Genomic DNA, 18,251 nt, shown 5'->3' with positions numbered 1-18,251 from the left:
TTCTTAAGCTAATTAAAAGTATAATTTTCAAAGGGGAGCTTGAAGAGGAGTACTCCACATTAGTGGCAATACTGCTCCCACAAGGCATAGGTTATTAAATGGAAATCTCGGTGCCAGGCACAGGTTATCTCCCTATGCATTATTAATCAGACAGGACCCAGAAGGACCTCAGAAACAACACAGGCCATTGCCATTGGTCTTGGTGGTTCACCAAAATTGACCATAAGGCTTTACTATTGAAGACATCATATACTGGTTGCAGGATACAGAGAAACCAATCTTGAACTGGCCAGAATACTGATGGTTAGCTTCTACAGTGCCAGAAGGCACTATACAGGCTGCTGAGGAAGAAAAGGAATCAATGGTCTTACCTAGCACTGGAACCTGTATACTACAATGCTGATTTGCTGGGCAAGAAGTAGTTGCCATCACGACAAATGGCAAATAGTGACAAATGATTAATGGTAAACAACCACTCTCTTGATTGGATTTGAAGCCTGTTCCACAGGAGGAAATTAATTCCTGACACTGCAAACATGTCAAAACTGCAGGATAGGGAGGTTATAGGCCCTAGGAGAGAATGCACTAATGTTTCTTTTATAAGTCATGTCTAAATATTTAAATATCAAATATGTTCAGATTAGATATCTAAATATCAAACAATCATCTAAATATTTGTGTTAATATCCATAGATTTGAGCTGCCCCAATGTTGATCAGAGAAGATTCTTACTGCAGTGTACAATGGTTAGTACAGAGTGTTTATGATACTGAGAATTAGTGAGTGTTCAGCTACAGATGGGTTATTATAGTACTACCCACTCCAGGATCTGGGAACATCACAGAAGGGCAGGAAGAATGTAAGAGTCAGAGGAGTGCTGGGAAATGTAGTCCTCTGCATAGGGCCTAGCTTCTGTACACATGACTACACTGTACACTTGTAGGTACACATGTAGTTACCTACACAAGATCAAGCCAGTTAAATTCCAGCGTGCAGGCTGGAAAGATGACTTAGCTTCCAGAGGACTATGGTTCAATTCCCAGACCCCTCAGGGTGACTCATAACCATCTGTAACTCCAGTCTCAGGAGAATCTGATGCCTCTTCTGCCTTCTGCCTTCTGCTGGCCTCAGGCTTGCAAGAAGTATACAGATATGCATGCCAACACTTACACACACACACACACACACACACACACACACACAAACACACACCACCACACCACACACACACACACACACACACACACACACACACACACACACACACACACACACACCACCACCACCACACACACACACACACACACACACACACACACACACACACACACCAAATACCTGCATGAAGAAGGGAGGAGATCCTGAGGTCCCCGCTCCTAGTTGAGTCAATTGATGACTGCTGTGTGGAGGCAGAGTCACCTTTCTTTAGGAGAGAACACAGTGTTGAGTTCCCCACTCCTCAGTACATGGCCCCACACCCATGTCTATATGGGAACCACTAATGCTATGGGATTGAAAATAAATAGGAAATAAGGATGGAGAGATAGCTCAGTGGTTAAGAGCACTGACTGCTCTTAGAGAAGAAAGGGGTTCAATTCTCAGCACCCACAGGGCAGCTTTATTTCCAGGGGTTCTGATGCCTTCTTCTGACTTCCATGGCACCAGGCATGCATGTAGGGCATAGATATGAGTGCAATCATGCACATAAAATAAATAAAATATTTTAAAAATAAATATGGAGGACCTGAAGTTTGGAGAGAGACGTGATGGGGGAAGCTTCTAGAAGGAGCTGGAGGAGGAATTGTGGGGCGGATATGATCAAGATACATTGCATACATGCCTGCTATTGTCAAGTAATAAGTACAAGTATGATTTTAAAGAGAAAAGATGTAAGTAAACAAACAGAGCAAATGCAGTTGATGTTTTCTCTCTGGTTGAGCTGAGGGGACAGAAGGCTTTCACACTGAAGGCTCAGGTCATTCTGGGAAGAACACAGTTTTCACACGCACTTCAATAAAGCCTTAAGGGACAAAGACACGGCCACCCATTTCTTTTCTCCAGTGTGAGAGCTTCATCTCTGCGGATGCATCTGCACCACTGGAGCGAAGCTTTGCTAGCCTTTCCTGCAGTCTGGTCTCATTTTTAGGAAGGTGCTCTAGGGAAGGACTTCTTAAACTTTTTCTCCCTGTAACTCTTTTTCACCCAAGAAATTCTTGTGTGATACTGAGCCTACAGATGTATAAATAGACAGAAACCAAACGTTTATTATTTTTTGTAAAAATATAACATGCCTTTCTTTATTAGTACTTTTATGAGATTGAAGAACATTAAAATATACATTTATTGACACAGAAGACAACAAAATTACAGAAAAACATTCATGAAGTTCATTGTCATCATAAGCTATCTCTGGTACCTCCCACTTTTTGTTTCATACATTCCTAATTTTTAAGATAATTATTAATTCATTTGATCTGTGTGATACTTATTTATAGCTCTAGACTGAAAACGTCCTATCACTGCCTCTAATTGGAGTTCAGCAATTATGAATTATACATTATAGGTAAAACGATCACATTTCTTTCTTAGCGTTGCTGCAGCACAGCAGCTGCTTTAGAACTCAGAAAAGAAGAATGCCCATTAGGATACAGTTTAGCACATGGGGACATTAAAATCTTGAAAATTTAGAGCATTTCACGCAGTATATATCCAACTAATGCAGTTGCTTGCAGTGAGACCAACATTTAATGTGCTATCAAGGAAATACCGATGGAAAGCAATACAAAGTACTGAGCACACGTGCCCTGCTCTTGGGAACTCAGGGAACACTCTTCTGCTCTTCTGATCAGAGTGGGCAGAAACTGCACAAATCTAAACTTTTCATTTGTTCTGTATGGGAATATGACATGTTTTTCCAATGTGTTTTATAGTGTAAATGTCAATAGAAATCACTTTAATATTTTTTTCCTTTATGGGCCTTTCTTGCTAACTTAACACTCCACCTTCTGAACAGAAACCTCTAAAATCATTTAAGAGACAGATCAGGGATTGTAGGTCCCAAACTTCTAGTGTCTCTGGCCTCTGGCAAGAATAAGGCTGCCAAGAAGCCTAAAGACATTTTCTGCCTTCTGACAGTAAAAACAAACAAAAAAATCAAAACAAACAAAACCTGGTTGTTTTTTTTTTTTTTTTTTTTTTGAAGTCTTTAACCCTGAGTTGCCTAGACAATGCCTACCTGTTGCTCTCATCATTGCACTTCAGCCAATGCTTTTCACTTAGTCTTGTGGAAACTGATTTCAACTCTTAGGGTTTTGTGTCTGTGATGAGACGCCATGCCCAGAGCAACTCTTATAAAGGAAAACATTTAACTGAGGCCGCCTTACAGTTCAGAGGCTTCATCCATTATTGTCATGGAGGCAGATGTGGTTATATACACACAGACATGGTGCTAGAGAAGGAGCTGAGAGTTCTGTATCATGATCCTCAGGCAGAAGAAGGAGACTGTGACACACTGGCCAGACTCGAATGTATGGGACCTGAAAGCCTTCCTCCACAGCGGCACACTTTCTTCAACAAGATCATACCTTCTAATAGTGCCATTCTTTATGATCTGAGTATTCAAGCACATGGGGCCATTCCTGTTCCAAACTCTGAGTCCCTAATGTTGTGAAGTATCCACCAGAGAAGATCACTTGGACTTGGGTGTAAGCCAATAGAAAGTTGTTATTAGCCACCTGGTGACTATTTTGGGTGATTGGGACCCAAGTATAGTCTTAAGCCTTTCTCAGGGTGATCTTTTAAGCACAAAACCCACATCTTGTGTTGACACACCTCAGTTAGCAAGAGCAGTTATCCAGAGGTGGAACTACAGAAGCCAACAAGCAAGGTTAGTCCATTTAGGAATGTCCCAGAACTTTCCCAAGAAGCATTAGATCCTTGTTCTTGTTTCGGCAGGTGCTGCTGTTTTGCTAGGTTCCAAGGCTTGAATGGTACCTCTATCAAGGTGTCATTCATCCTAAGGTCTAGGAGCCTATTAAACTAAGAAAAACATGACAGGATGAGGATCCTGCCAGCGGCTAGACAGGGTAGCCTAACACATGCTGAGGTAGGCAGCAACATGGACTTTTCAAGAGGAAAAAGTTACCCAAGAAGAAGATAAATACTTAGTACATTTTCAGGAATTCTGTAAGGGCCTGCTCCTGTGCTGGGTGCTAAGCACACAGTGGTTGTGGACTCATTTCACATGCTATGTGGCAAGGGTGACTTGTGGTACTCATAGTCCTTCTAGGCAGCAGCTATGTTTAGGGAAGACACTTACAGACACTTCATAGTACAAGCTGGTTATGAGTTTAGACTCCGGGATCAAACTGACATGGTTCCTTTTTAAAGGAATAAGAGCACATGCTGTACAGGGCCTTTTGAATTACAGTGTAACATGCTCACAAAGAATTGAACATGATCCACTTAAACATCGTGCAACTTAATTAGGCCTCACACATTGAACACTTCTGATTCATCAGTTGAATTTTTGTTGCTGATGTTTGGGGGAAATTAAATAAAAACAACACATGTAAAATATTCAACTCATGGTTGGCATGTTGCTAATCTCAATAGATATCAACGATTATGTAAATTTAAGGCCTTGGCCTCTGTCAGAAGTTTAGGGCATAGGCCCTAGGTCTCCTTGGGGATATACATACCTTATGGCCAACCACCTGTCTGACCCTCTGCGTTTCAGAGTGGCAGGAGTATTTACTTGCCTGAATCAGGTGAAATGTTCTTTAAAGTCTCTGCAAGTTGCTGTTTGTTCTTCAAGCCTGCCACTGCTGGCAAGCACATCCAGCCCACCGGTGCTCTGCAATGGATTAAATTGTGGCCATGGCGAGCACCATGATGGTTAGCTTCAGGGGCAGCATGCATCCACACTCTTCATCAAAGGTGTTCAGGCTCGGCAGATATCAGCGGCTGCACAAGCATGCAGGGCCAGAGTGGTTTGTAGAGTTCACGAACCACCCAGAACTTTCCCACACTCCAGCACTTGAAAGTATAAAGGCTGAAACTCACCAAGTATCAAAAGCAGAGCCATTGAGCTCCTGTAGTCTATAAATAACCCAGCCTAGAAATATTTATGTGTCCTGAGCTTTTGTGCAGCTACCATCACTTTTCCTCTAAAAAGGACAGGTTGTGCATGGTCAGGAGAAAGAGGTAGGAGAGATGATGAGGGCGAATATGTCCTGTTCTCTTGCCTGAAGGGAAGGGGACAGGACATGAATTCAGACACATGTGTGCTGCTTGCTGAGTAGAGATATACGCAAATCTCCCGAAGCTCTGAGATTCCCTGTGTGGGGATGTGTGCAGGAATAGATGCATGCCGACTATGGGATCTGTTTAACCAAATGACAGAACTCTGAGGACAAGGCAGTAAAGCCTACATTCTGTCATGGTGATGGTGGCACAGGAGAAATGGGGGTTATGGAATGGATAGTCAAAGATTTCTATGAGGAAAGGTCTTCCTGGGAAGGTGCTGAACTTGGGACAAGCTTATCAATAGGAGACCATGCTAGGTTGAAATTTGGGTTTTCCGATACAGATCTGAGTTTCCATGGTATGCCATCACTGGGTGCCAGATGCTCAAATGTTGGGGTGAGTAGCAGTATTAGAATCATGGAGTGAAGGAACACATTGTATGATGATTGTGGAAGACAAGCCATAAAAAGCTAGTGTCTGACCAACTGGGAGAGATAAGACAACTGTGCTAGGGGAAGGTGAGTATGTAGTTATGTCCCCTTCTCCACAGGACCTTTGCCTGATAAACGAGGGGAGATAAAAGACACCATACATGGGTCTTGATTGTGGAAGCAATTATTATAGTTCCACACAGACTCACCCTCATAAAACCTGATGAGGAAAGGACAGTGACATTGGGTCTGTAGCAGCTCCTCAAGGAGGTATGGAAAGCATATCATCAGCCAAGCCTTCACATTGTGAGAACTTTGAGGGATCTGGTTCTGCCATGAGAAAGATGAAGTGCTTTATGTGGAGGAAAAACGCACAGAGATTCCTAAGTCTCTTCTAGGAACTTAGCATATCTTGAACACTGGGGAAAGAACAGAGCATAAACTAGCATATTCCTCAAATTCAGACTAGTACAGTGCTTCTGAGTCATCTATGGTATAGATGGCTACCTACAGTAATTCATCCCAGCTGTGAACTAGATACTATCTAGAACTACCTGGGAAACAGACCTCTTGGCATGCTTGTAGGAGGATAACTTGATTAGGTTAATTGAGATGGCAAAACCACCCATGTTGGGTATCACTGTAAACCAATCTAAGCATAGAACCAATCCCCCTCTGTTTCTTGACTGTGTATGCAGTGTGACCAGTTGCCTTCAACTCCTGATGCTTTCTGTGCCTTTCCCATCATGGACTCTAAATTAATCCCTTTCTCCTACATGGTGCTTTTGTCAGGAAAAACAGTAACGGAGTAGAGTAGGGGCAAAATGTAGGGAGTCTGTTAAAGAACAGTGAGGTTCGGTTGATGGGTTTTGGCCCCACCTTACCAGCAGTCTAGAGAATTCATATTACTTTCATGGAAAAATGTAAGCTACAGTAAGACTTTGGAGCAGAGTTGTTGATGCCTTGGAAGAATCATGTGGAATTAATCACAACATCTTCCCCAATACAGATATTCTCTTCACAAAAGTAATAAGAAAATTCAACGTTGATGGTTGAATAGCAATTACAGACATCTCAGGCAGCCTACTAAGGAATTTCCAGGACAGAGAAGAATCCTCTCCTTCATGCAACAAAGCAGATGCAACCAACTGCATTAATGTTCTCAAGTAAAGTAGCACTAGTCCTTAACAGTGACCACTGGGCCACCCATCAGCCCAGAGCTTATCCTAACTTGATTTTGGTGTGTGAGGACCTTGCGTGTTGGCTTTATCCAGAGGAAGAGGAAGGTTCTTATAATCTTTATGGCAGGGGTTGTGTTACATTCTGGAGCTGGTTGCCCACTAAAGGTCAGCTAGGTCTTGTTTTTGTTTTTGCTTTGTGCTATGATAACTATTTTAGCTTGGAGGAGGGGCAAAGGTCTATTTTGGCAAAGTTTCAGTGGTTTTAATCCAAGGATCTAGATCTCTGGCTTTGGACCCTAGGCAAAGCAGAATATCATGGTAATAGGAGGGTGTATTTGGAGAGGTTGGTCATCTCAAACAGAAAGCGGAGAGCAACTGAACATGATACCATCTTTCAAGAAAATATGCCAGGGAAATACTTCCTGCAATTAGATCCCACCTCCTACTTTCTACCACTTCCCAATAATGCCATCACAGTGTGAATCCATCAAGGGATCAATCTATTGATTAGGTCATAGCCATGAGCATCTAATCACTTCTCAGAAGCCCATTAGCAAACAACCAAATCTCTAACATAGGCATTTCAGATTTAAGCCATAACAGAATCCTAGCTTTCCAAAGGACCTGAAGATATTTTCACTTCATGATTAAGGCAGGCATAAACATGAACTGAACAAGGATAACAGACACACCAAAATAGATGTGGAAAAATATCCCAAGACCTCAACCCTAGACTAAAATCTACAGGCAACTAAGTAAAGCTGAGGGTGGAGAAAATCATCTTTCCCATCTTTCCACAACATTTTGTTATCCACCCCGAAAACATACATACAAGCAATGTTATAGACACTGAGCATCTTATGTTTAGGAATATATATGTACATACATGTATATATGCATGTCACAACAATTAATGAAAAAGAGGGAATGAATTGAAAGAAAACAAGGAAGTATATATGGGAGAGTTGGGAGGAAGGAAAGAGACGGGAGAAATGATGTAATTTTTTATAATTTCACAAATAAGAGAAAATAATAATAATAGAATACGGCAGGGGATGGGTTATCTTGAAGAAAACTTGGCTGAGTTGAAAGGCAGGCAAGAGGTTTATTTCATCATTATGAAGATGTATATACATTTGAAAAGGCCAAGAAATAATGAAAGAAAAATAAAGGAAGTCTTTTTCCCTTTGTTTCCAACACAGGGAAGTTAAGCCTCTTATTTTTAATTTGTATTTGCCCTCACACTCTCTGTGTCAGTATTAAATATCATTACAACCTTATAATTATTTCTATTACAGTGTCTTCTTTTCTCTGAGAAAATGCAATTGCCTAAATACTTAGCAAGTCCACAGTAAAATGCTGTGATGGGTTGAATATGAATGGCCCCCATAGGCTCATATATTTGAATGCTTAGTCACAAGAGAGGAGAGTAGAACTCTTTGAAAGGATTAGATTAGGGTGTGTGGACTTGTTGGAGGACATGTGTCGTGGGGGTGGGCTTTAAGGTTTCAAAAGCCTGTGCCACTGTTCAGTTTCTCTCCCTGTTGCCTGTGAATCAGGATGTCACTTGCTCTCAGCTACTTTTTCAGCACCATGTCAGCTTATGCGCCTCCATGCTCGCCACCATAATGATAATGGACTAAGCCTCTGCCTTGGTCATTGTGTCTTTTTGCAGCAACAGAACAGTGACTAAGAAAAATACAAAGTAATTACTGTGATCCCAATAATAAAAATCTAAATTTTCACTATAATACTTCTTGGTGTACTAACCTTTAGACATAATAGACACTTGCTTTTGTGTATCCATTGATACTAGACCTAGAGAGACCTCCTATCTCATTGCAAAGCTAGTGGTATATACCGGTCTTCTGCAATTTCTATTTGCCTATTAATCAAATGTGTTTCTCTGCTATACCATCTTTCTGTTCAATCAGTATTCTGTGTGTCAGTTTTACAGTTTGAGAGCGCAGAGATCCACAGCAAAACATTACGTAGGGAGAGCCAAAATTGGATGTCTCCATCAGGAGGTATCTCCCTTCAGAGCTTGGGCAGCCCCACAGAAGAGGTGGGGAGGGAAGACTGTAGGAGTCAGAGAGGATGGAGGAAACGAGGAAAACATGGCCCACTGAATCAACTAAGTAGGGCACACATGGGCTCACAGAGACTAAAGCAACAAGCACGGGGCCTGCATAGGTCTGCAACACATCCTCTACATGCTATGGGTGTTAACTTGTCATTCCTGTGGGACTCTTAGGAGTGGGAGCAAGTGTGCCTCTGACTCTCTTGACTGCTCCTGAGACTCTTTCCCCCTTACTGGGCTGTCTTATCTAACCTCCATTTGAGGGGTTTTACCGTGTCTTATTGTATCTTGTTTTGTCATGTTTGGTTGTCTCTTGGAGGACCACTCCTACCTGAAGGGAAATGGAAGGTAAGTGAATCTGGGGGGACAGGGAGGTGAGAAGAGCTGGGAGGAAGGGAAACTGAGGTCAGAATATATTACATGAGAGAAGAATCTATTTTCAATAAAATTTATTTTTTTAAAAATGTATAGCTCTAACACCTAAACATGTTATGTTTCTTTTGTTGCTATTAAAGGTATTAGTGAGGAAGGTCTCATTTGAACTCAGCGGAAATCAGACTGTTGCCTTGCAGGTCCAAATAGAACCCATACTGCCAGAGCCATTTAGAGCTTATGTGGTTTTGGGAACCATTGGCCCCAACAGAGGGAAGGAAGGAAGACCAGAAAGAGAAGTGAAGTAGACCAGCTTCCTCCTCAACCTGATCCTTAGAGTAATTGGAATAAGTACTGCTGTGCTAGGCAGCAGCGAGTACAATAACACAGTTTTAGAATCTCTTTCCAGTTTAGTTTGATGCCTATTAGTCACTGTGGAAACTTAAGGTTTGGGTCCTTTGTGAGAACCACAGTTCAGTCTTCCTGTGGTGTTGGCTTCACATGGGAAGCGTGACTGCAGTCGCCTGTCTTTGTCTCTGATAGCCGTGCAGGTTATCTGCAGCACTTGAAAGATCCCTCTCAGCAGGGTGATGGCCCTCTTTTCTCAGGAACACTTTCAAGTAGACAAAGTCTCCCTGTGGCCAGGTATGGCTGCCTTCCTCTAGCTGCCCTTTCAGACTCCTATATAAAGTGTGGATTTGAGATTCTGAGTTTCTATCTGAAAAGAGACTTTTAAGTACTGAGCAAAATTATGAGAGGATTTAGTTAAATCTATCATGAGCTATGGTTACATCCAAATTCGTAGACCTGCCAAATATAAGTTCCCAAGGAAAGAGCCCAGGCACTTGCAGGGTTCATTCTAATTCTGTCTGTCTGTCTGTCTACTTATTTCAGTGCCAAGGATCAAACCCAGCACCCAAGCAAACACTTTAAGCCCTCATCATCCTGTTTTCATTCTAATTTTTAATAAGTATACTGATTAAGCTCTTAGCCGATTTATGTTTTTGTTTCTATTATTCACTTTCTGCATTTTGATTCATTTTTCTACTTGTCCAAAAGATTAAATTTGTGTGCAAATATTTTCAGAAATTCTGGAAAGTAGCAGAAATAAAATGGTGTCCTTTGATTCAATGTGCCTTTTGGGCACAGTGTACAGGATGAGAATCCTCCCCATTGCTGAACTCCAGCTCCCAAAAGGGAAAGCCTCCAGGTTACCCAGATGTCATATGTACGCAGCATTTGTCTACATCCATTCCTTCTTTGAAATCAAGTGTCACAGGTTCCTGGTAGGTTGGTGAGAGAGAGAGAGAGCTTCCTAGCCTGACCTTAGAGTGGCCTGAAGAGAACTCTGCTAACAGAATCCACTTGCTATTTGTTGAATAATTTTTATGTTTGGTAACTCTAACAAAAAATTAATGTCTTTAAAAGTCCCTTTTTTATTTAGGAAATGTTGTCAGTGACACAATATTTACCAAGAAAGTGCACAGTGGTTCTCTCTCCTTCTATTTCTCTCTCTCTCTCTCTCTCTCTCTCTCTCTCTCTCTCTCTCTCTCTCTCTCTATCCATATATCATCTATATCTATCCATCCATCCATCCACCCACCCACCCACCCATCCTTCCATCCATCCAATCTCTCCTTTCCTCTCTCCCTCTCTCCCCTTCCCTCCCTCTGCCTCTCAGGTGTGCTGGGGTCACAGGTATGCACTGCTATACCTGGCTTTGCTCTATTGCTAGTACATGGCATGTTTTTGCAAGTGACCAAATACTTCAGTTTTATTTAAAATGGAGCTTTCAGGTTTGGAGATTGCTACATTTTCATGGCAACTTTTGTAGTACTGCCAGCAAAACAGACTACTGGTATGTATGTGACCAGATAAGTTAAGGGTCATAACAAAGCAAGTTATCAGTTTGATAAGAGGTGTTAGAATTCTCATTGTCCACAAGTCCCTTTTCAAATTAAAGAAAAAATTGCTCTGCTGTATGACAAACACCAAACACACGTTTGCAATCAATGAATGTCCAGAACGAAGAACCACAGCTCCAGGAACTAGCAGTGATTCAGTTTGCTTGTTCAATACAATTCTAGTCAAAGCATAAGTCTATACAGTCTCAGAAGTCATCATAGCAGAGAAAGCCTTAAGCTGGCCACTCTTGTCTTAGGTGCATGACCCATCAGGTTATATATAACTCAGTGTCTTCTATTATCATTGTACAACCATAATCATCAGTTTCTTGAGGTCTGGCAGTCTGTACTTCTAAGTAGGATATTAAAATTGGATAACAATGTGTTTGTAGTTAGCTCAATACTGCATTAAGAAATGATGGGTTATGTAATTGTCAGACTGCTGGTACTGCATGTGGAACATGTCAATAAGTGACTGAAAATGAGAGAAAGGGTGTGTGTGATAAGAAAGCTAAGGCCATGTACCATGTCATCTCCAAACCACAGGGATTTATGGTGATATTCCCAGCACAGCACAGAGGCAATCAACCACTCATCAGTAATCCAGTGTCAAAGTCAACTGCCATTAGCAGTACCTTTATTTACATGACAAAAGAAGCAGGAAGGCTTTCAGAATCCCCAAAGCTGAAGGAGAGGCTGTTTAATTGTTGCATCAGATCTTAAGGACCAGGGCACAAGATCTGCAAAGTCACACAGTTGCTTGTCAGAGATCACTTCCCAGTGATCTGCACACTGCAAAGAAGTTCAGATTTGTGATTTAATACCATACTAATTCTAATTCCCCAGTTGCCTGAGTTGGAAGTGTTTTTGTTTTGTTTTCGAAGTTGGCCATTTTATATGCAGAATCAGCTGACTTCTGGATTGCAGCATTTTACAGCCTTCAGGAGGCAGCAGATGCTCTAATATTTTACCTCAGCTTGGCAATACTGCAATTTGTCTAATGAGGCTTCACGACCAGGCAAAACAATGAATTGCAACAAGACCAGACCATCGATTTTTGCTTTGCTTTTTTGTGTGTCTGAGGTTCCCAGTAAATTGTTGTTCACATTGTATGATCATACATTCCTCTGGTGGAACAAATTTCCTATAAATGACTATAAAAATAGTAGGTGCATCTGGAAACTCTCAAGTTCTCTGCTACACATATTAAACTCTTTCATAAGTAGAAGCAAACAAAAGTTCAGACTCAGCTGCAGAAGGACAGGAGAAAAATGGAGGAAATTGACTGCAGAGAAATCTCTGATGATGGGACCTTGCTTAGACTGCTAAAGGGTCGGTGGCTACAATACCTGATGGGATAAGTATGTCAACTGATATTTTCTACAGTTTCCCCACAGAATGCCTAGAATGGAGCCCAGGCAAGTGTATTAGTTATGTCTGCATTGCTGTGAAAAAATGCATAAGAAAACCTTGTTTTGGTTTATGGTTTCAGTACATAGTTCTTGGTTTCAGTACATAGTTCTTGGCTCCAGGACTCAGATAAGGCAGAGTATCTCTGCAGTACGAGTATGTGGAGAAGGCAGTTCACTTCTTACCAAACAGGAAACAGAATGATGGCAAAGACCAAGTAACTCACTTTTTCCAGATAGGTCCCACTTTCCAAAATATCTACAGTTTCCCCAAATGATGCCACCATCAAGGACAAAATGTTTAACACACATACCTATAGGGGGCAGTTTATCCTGAAATCATGAACCTAGGCTTAGTGGGAACAAGGAAGAGTTATGCGACAGAGGCAGATTTCAGTTTAATCAAGGAAAAACAGGAAGACAAAACAAAGACTGCCTAACATTAGAACTATTCTTCAAAACTATCCCAGGAACTCTCAAAGACTAGTGGTTAGAAAGAGTCTGGAAGACTACTCATCACTGTATGACATGAGACTTTCTACATTAATTCACCGGTGGCTTTGGAGAAAGTTTAATCTTTTGACCATTGTGCCTACTGAGATACAATGAGACAGAAGTCACAAGGGCTGTGTTTCTATACAAATTCCTGTCCCTGTTTTCTTATCCTTCAACTATAGAAACATGAAATTATTGACCCACTGGTCAGCTATGGAGGGACATGAAATTGATATTAAGGTTCCCTTGAGATTCCCAGATAGTGAATACATTGCTGCATAGTTAAATGGCCACTTGAAGCCACAAGCCTGTCTAACATACCAAGAAGAGGTAGGAAGAGGACACACTTCTTTTCAGTTGCAATGACTTCAGACCATTAGAAGGACACAGGAGCTGAAAGGTAAGAATACTTCCTAAGGATCAAAACTTTAGCTTCTGGTTGTGGCTTCAAGAGTTTTCCCGACAACCGAACTCTTCTTTCATATAATTACAACTCTTCTTTCTTTTCCACTCTAGTCTTGCTACCTGTAATCAATGGAAGTGCTGCTGCTTTTCAGCTCACCATCACTGAGGAAAAGGAATATGTGAGAAATGGCATTTCCTAAGGTAGCTTTTAACTGTAGCTATGAAGATGCTCTTTGGAAGGTTAGTTGACACTGATATAGGCTAGTATCAAGTATAGTGTAGTATAGTATCAAGTTGAGAACACAAGGCATGCTGGCTAGTTTTATGTCAACAGAATCCTTTTTTTTTGGAGCTGGGGACTGAATCCAGGGCCTTGCGCTTGCTAGGCAAGCGCTCTACCACTGAGCTAAATCCCCAACCCCTGCAGAATCCTTTTTAAGGGGGAACCTCAATTGATAAAAACCCCCTTACAGATTGGCCTGTGGTGTGTTTCCTGCATTGATGATGTGGGAAGACCCAGCTCATTATAGGTAGTGTTTCCCCTGGGCTGGTGGCCCTGGGTTCTATAAGCAGACTGAGCAAGCCATGAAGAAATAAGCCAGTAAGTAGACCTTCTCCATGGCTTTGGCCTCAGCTCCTGACTCCAAGTTCCTGCCTTGAGCTCCTGCTCTGATTTCCTTCTATGATGGACCACAAGCTGTAAGGTGGAATAAATCCTTTGCTCTCCAAGTTGCTTTCGTCATAGTGTTTTATACAGCAATAGAAGGCCTAAGACACAAAGAATAAAGTCATTTCATAGACTGGTTCAAATTTCTGGAATAGCCGCTCTAACTTTTAACTCTCTACTTTAAAAAAACAGTTTTATACTTTAATCTTCCCGGGAACAAATTGAAATGATTGAAATTTTCATGCACAAATGCTAATGCTGCCCAGTGTTCATGGAGTGCTTTTAATTTTCAAAAGTGCCAGCAGCCTTCCCAGAGAAATACATCACCGACTGTACAGAAAAGCCCCACACAGTTCCAGAGCACAGCAGCAGCAAAGCCTGTGCTAAGAATAGAAGGCTGCTTTTTCCCAGGGAGCCACAGAGCTCGGAGGCCTCTCCTGGGATGGGCCGTACAGAATTGGGAAGCACAAGGGTTGAGTGAAAAAAAAAATACGCATTCACCAAAGTCTGGACTCTCCATATGAATAATACCAAGTAGGCTAAACTGATGGTGGTTAATTTAGGGGGGGAAGTAAGTGGTATTGATTCAAAATTTACCCTGTAAAATTAGTGTTAAACACTGCCATAAAATATGAATGAATGTTCTATAAGATTCAGTCATATCAAGGAAACATTAGGTTCCAAGGCTTTGTTAAGTGCTAAGAGCTCAAGAAACATTTTATACTCAGAAAGGGAATTTCAATAATAAAGTAAAAGAGAACAAAAGAGGGGATAGGGTAAGAAGTCAGCCTTGAACAATATATCCTGCTTCCATACATTCAACAGGCTACAGAATTTATGTCTGAATCCTTTAGTATCATCTCAGTTCTTGAACTCTTGAAGCCTGTTAGTGAGCATAACCCTCAAAGTACACCCACCTAACAAAATACCTTACATCCTACCATGCTTCTGCAGGAGGAGCCCATTGGTTCCAATGCATACCGATGCAGGCCAAAACTGCATGTGTGCACTTCTGTTGAAATCAAGCATCAAAATAGCTTTTAGTTGGGTGATGTCACCCAAAATGGTTTTCCAGGCTCCTATGCCAGAGATGCTCCATTATAGGAAGAGGTATTATTTTACAGAAATCATTTCTGCCCCCACAAATAAATAGAAGCTCAATGAAGATTACTTTCTCCTACACTGCTTTGTGGTCAGCACCTAGAACAGAAGTGAATAAGCTATAGCATGCAAGGCAAATCCACTTTGTAGCTTTTTGTATGGATCAAGTCTTCTATATTTTAATGTCTAATAAATACAAATCTGTGAACCATTAAGTGAAATGAACTCAAACTTTTAGTTGATAATCGATTTTATTCGATATTAGAATGGCTACTCCAGCTTACTACTTCAGACTATTTGCTTGGAAAGTTGTTTTCCAGCCTTTCACTCTGAGGTAGTGTCTGTCTTTGTCTCTGAGGTGTGTTTCCTGTAGGCAACAGAATGCAGGGTCCTCATTGCGTATCCAGTTTGGTAATCTATGTCTTTTTATTGGGGAGTTGAGGCCATTGATGTTGAGAGATATTAAGGAATAGTGATTATTGCTTCTGGTTATATTCATATTTGGATGTGAGGTTATGTTTGTGTGCTTTTCTTCTCTTTGTTTTGTTGCCAAGATGATTAGTTTCTTGCTTTTTCTAGGACACTTCATATTCAAAGGAAAAATTCACCACGATGAATTCTCAATCCTAAATATCTATGCTCCAAAAACAAGGGTACCTACATACATAAAAGAAACCTTACTAAAGCTCAAAGCACACATTGCACCTCACACAATAATAGTAGGAGATTTCAACACCCCACTATCATCAATGGACAGATCATGGAAACAGAAATTAAACAGAGATGTAGACAGACTAAGAGAAGTCATGAACCAAATGGACTTAACAGATATTTATAAAACATTCTTTCCTAAAACAAAAGGATATACATTCTTCTCACCACCTCATGGTACTTTCTCCAAAATTGACCATATAATTGGTCATAAAACAGGCCTCAACAGATGCAGAAAGATAGAAATAATCCCATGCGTCCTATCAGACCACCAAAGTCTAAAGCTGGTCTTCAATAAAAATAAGGGAAGAACGCCCATATATACATGGAAGTTGAACAATGCTCTACTCAATGATAACCTTGTCAAAGGAGAAATAAAGAAAGAAATTAAAGACTTCTTAGAATTCAATGAAAATGAAGGTACAACATACCCAAACTTATAGGACACAATGAAAGCTGTGCTAAGAGGAAAACTCATAGCTCTGAGTGCCTGTAGAAAGAAACAGGAGAGAGCATATATCAGCAACTTGACAGCACACCTAAAAGCTCTAGAACAAAAAGAAGCAAATACACCCAGGAGGAGTAGATGGCAGGAAATAATCAAACTCAGAGCTGAAATCAACCAAGTAGAAACAAAAAGGACCATAGAAAGAATCAACAGAACCAAAAGTTGGTTCTTTGAGAATATCAACAAGATAGATAAACCCTTAGCCAGACTAACGAGAGGACACAGAGAGTATGTCCAAATTAACAAAATCAGAAATGAAAGGAGGCATAACTACAGAATCAGAGGAAATTCAAGAAATCATCAGATCCTACTACAAAAGCCTATATTCAAAAAAACTTGAAAATCTGCAGGAAATGGACAATATCCTAGACAGATACCAGGTACCGAAGTTAAATCAGGAACAGATAAACCAGTTAAACAGCCCCATAACTCCTAAGGAAATAGAAGCAGTCATTAAAGGTCTCCCAACCAAAAAGAGCCCAGGTCCAGACGGGTTTAGTGCAGAATTCTATCAGACCTTCATAGAAGACCGCATACCAATACTATCCAAACTATTCCACAAAATTAAAATAGATGGAGCACTACCGAATTCCTTCTATGAAGTCACAATTAGTCTTATACCTAAACCATACAAAGACTCAACAAAGAAAGAGAACTTCAGACCAATTTCCCTTGTGAATATCGACGCAAAAATACTCAAAAAAATTCTGGCAAACCGAACACAAGAGCACATCAAAACAATCATCCACCATGATCAAGTAGGCTTCATCCCAGGCATGCAGGGATGGTTTAATATATGGAAAACCATCAATGTAATTCATTATATAAACAAACTGAAAGAACAAAACCACATGATCATTTCATTAGAGGCTGAGAAAGCAGTTGACAAAATTCAACACCCCTTAGTGATAAAAGTCCTGGAAAGAATAGGAATTCAAGGCCTATACCTAAACAGAGTAAAAGCCATATACAACAAACCAGTAGCTAACATTAAACTAAATGGACAGAAACTTGAAGCAATCCCACTAAAATCAGGGACTAGACAAGGCTGCCCACTCTCTCCCTACTTATTCAATATAGTTCTTGAAGTTCTAGCCAGAGCAATCAGACAACAAAAGGAGATCAAAGGGATACAGATTGGAAAAGAAGAAGTCAAAATATCACTATTTGCAGATGATATGATAGTATATTTATGTGACCCCAAAAGTTCCACCAGAGAACTACTAAACCTGATAAACACCTTCAGCAAAGTGGCTGGGTATAAAATTAACTCAAATAAATCAATAGCCTTCCTCTACACAAAAGAGAAATAAACCGGGAGAGAAATTAGGGAAACCACACCCTTCATAATAGTCCCAAATAACATAAAATACCTCGGTGTGACTTTAACCAAGCAAGTGAAAGATCTATATGATAAGAACTTCAAGCCTCTGAAGAAAGAAATTGAAGAAGACCTCAGAAGATGGAAAGATCTCCCATGCTCATGGACTGGCAGGATTAATATAGTAAAAATGGCCATTTTACCAAAAGCGATCTACAGATTCAATGCAACCCCCATTAAAATTCCAATCCAATTCTTCAGAGAGTTAGACAGAACAATTTCCAAATTCATCTGGAATGACAAAAAACCCAGGATAGCTAAAACTATCCTTAATAATATAAGGACTTCAGGGGGAATCACTATCCCTGAACTCAAGCAGTTTTACAGAGTAATAGTGATAAAAACTGCATGGTATTGGT

This window comes from Rattus rattus, chromosome 10 (assembly GCF_011064425.1).
Source record: "Rattus rattus isolate New Zealand chromosome 10, Rrattus_CSIRO_v1, whole genome shotgun sequence".
Taxonomy (NCBI): Eukaryota; Metazoa; Chordata; class Mammalia; order Rodentia; family Muridae; genus Rattus; species Rattus rattus.
Note: the sequence above shows the minus strand (reverse complement) of the source record.